The sequence below is a fragment of the Corvus brachyrhynchos genome, unplaced genomic scaffold (assembly GCF_000691975.1).
Source record: "Corvus brachyrhynchos isolate BGI_N302 unplaced genomic scaffold, ASM69197v1 scaffold239, whole genome shotgun sequence".
NCBI classification, from domain to species: Eukaryota; Metazoa; Chordata; class Aves; order Passeriformes; family Corvidae; genus Corvus; species Corvus brachyrhynchos.
This window is the reverse complement of record NW_008246057.1, coordinates 8056321-8058563: the sequence shown is the minus strand read 5'-3', so window position 1 is coordinate 8058563 and position 2243 is coordinate 8056321. Positions and strand designations below refer to the sequence as shown.

Below are 2243 nucleotides of genomic sequence, written 5' to 3'. Positions count from 1 at the left end.
CAGAAGTCACTGTAGTCTGGAAAGCCCTTGCTCAGTCACTTACCAGAGTAAGGGGCATCCCAATGTGACCTGAAAGTTCTCCAAATGCTTTGTACATGCCTGGGGTGACTCTATAGTAAGCAGCTGTGTTTCTATTTCTTGCCTGCATCTGATCAGGGTCCAGAAATGAAGCAGAGTGGCATGCGGGTTCCCAGCTGGGGGCTCCTGAGTTCAAAGCAGCCCTGGCACACTGACCAGAGGTAGGTGTGGCTGCACAGCCAGGCACACCAGGAACACATCAACAGGATTGTCTCTTGTCTGATGCAAAACTCACAAAATAGTAAAGCATCAGTCACAAGGATTATTCCCCTTCCAGAGAGCAAAACAGTGCCTCAGGAGGAGTACAATGTCAAGTGGTAATAATGACAAGGCTTACAGCATCCTCAGTCTCCCAGGTAATTTGTGTTTTGCCATCACAGGAGAGGTCCCCTGATGCCCCAGTTTGATGTCTGACTAATCCACCTGTGACATGCTCAGGTAAGTCTTCATGTTTTGGTATCTGCAGGGAAAACATACAATTCTGGATGAAGCTGATAAAAGCCAGAACTGGGTTAAGGAGCCCATACAGAATGGGCAAGTGGGGAAGAGATAGAAAAGGAGCTCTTAAGTGTACACACTGAGCTTCCTTACTCTCATGAATTCCAGTTATCTAGGCTGGAAGAGAGGGTGAGATATGCAGGATTGTATCTGATTGCTTGCAAGTTTGTCACCATACATCCTAAGAACTGAGCCCTAGGGTAAAAAGTTACTGTGTTCTGCTTATAAAATAAAAAAGGAAACAACAGAAAAACTGTAAGTTTTCTTTGGGAATATAGATGAAAAATATAAGAGACCAAGGGAATATAGTATTTACTATTGACTGTTTAGGACACAACAAAAATTAAGTTGGGAATTATTTAATAGCTGTGAGACATGCAATAAAATATTTGTCAAACAAAAATGTATGTAATTTTTATGAAGATAGTAGTTGTTCCATGATATATCATACCTCACTAGCTTATTATTTTGCTTTTGTGAATACATCTTCCCAAAAAAAGTAGATTTTCTTCTCCGTTTTTAAAATCCTTTTTTATTACAATTAATCATGAAACACCTAGAGATGGAAACTTTAAAGATTAAAAGCAGATTTATTTTAAATAATGTATAAAATTATTGAATAATATTTCTGGTTTATGTATTTACATATTTTTGATATATGAAAATATGTTCAGATATGTTATCCAGCAATAAAAGTTGAATAATTCAAAAGGGGGATATAATCTTTCTTTATTGACCTAACAAACAACTTCACATACTGTTCATGGCTGTACCTGCAGTATAATCTAGACATAGACAAAGCAGATTTGCTGTCACTTGTGACTCCTGCTAATGGTGCAGCCATTGTTGGGGCAGCTCATCCCACTGGTCAGTTTGTGTCACTTATTCAGACTTTGTTTAAAAAATCTTCCCAATTCATAGCTCCTTCACATGCACGTGGTTGTGCAGCCACAGGATGGGCTGCATCTGCCTGGCTGAAAGTGTCCTGGAAAAGAGGGGGTGGGGGGAATATATATATATTTTCTGCCATAAAATATTTAATATCCTTTTCTTTTGTTGTGTATTGGAAGTGCAGATGGTAGCAAGAGGACAGGAATGAGAAGCTGGGCTGACTTCTGGATGAGTGGATGAGGCATCCCCACTGCTGAGGCAGACCTGAGTGCCACTCTTTCTGTGATTGGAGATACAGCTCCATGAGTACTGCCTTTAATGGCATAGTTGAGTTTGTGCTGATAGATGAAATTACCTCTGAAAAAGAATTTCCAAGCACCCCCTCCTTTGGTGGGGTTATTTTGAAATTCCTTTGTTTTAAAATATTTGGTTTATAATGCAACTATCTCAGAGCCTACCAACACAGATAGGAAAGGCAGAAATCAGCAGGTAGGGTCAGTTCTGGGCAGTGCTATTGAGAGAAAAAGTTGGTTTGCGTTACATCCAGAAATGTAAACTAGAATTAATTCCTTCCCAAACTAGTATGGCTTTGTACTTCAAACCCTGATTTCTGGAATCAGGACTTCTTGTGGAAAACAGGTAAGACTGGTTCTTGAACTTCAGTCACACAGGTATTTCGCAGGTGGTCACTGATATATTCTAGCACCTGTGCATACCAAGAATCATTCCTGATTCCACAGTAGGGTAAATTTGCCCCTAATTAGATATGTTTCCCT

At 39.9% G+C, this 2243-nt stretch overlaps 1 long non-coding RNA gene across 1 annotated transcript in view; it reads left to right on the top strand.

The window, feature by feature from the left end:
* Positions 1-397: 397 nt before the first annotated feature.
* The window catches only part of LOC108449547, a 2894-nt gene continuing 1048 nt past the window's right edge, over positions 398-2243 (top strand). Inside the window, exon 1 of the long non-coding RNA XR_001865733.1 lies at positions 398-516. This is a non-coding gene — a long non-coding RNA (uncharacterized LOC108449547). The remainder of the gene's footprint in view (positions 517-2243) is intronic.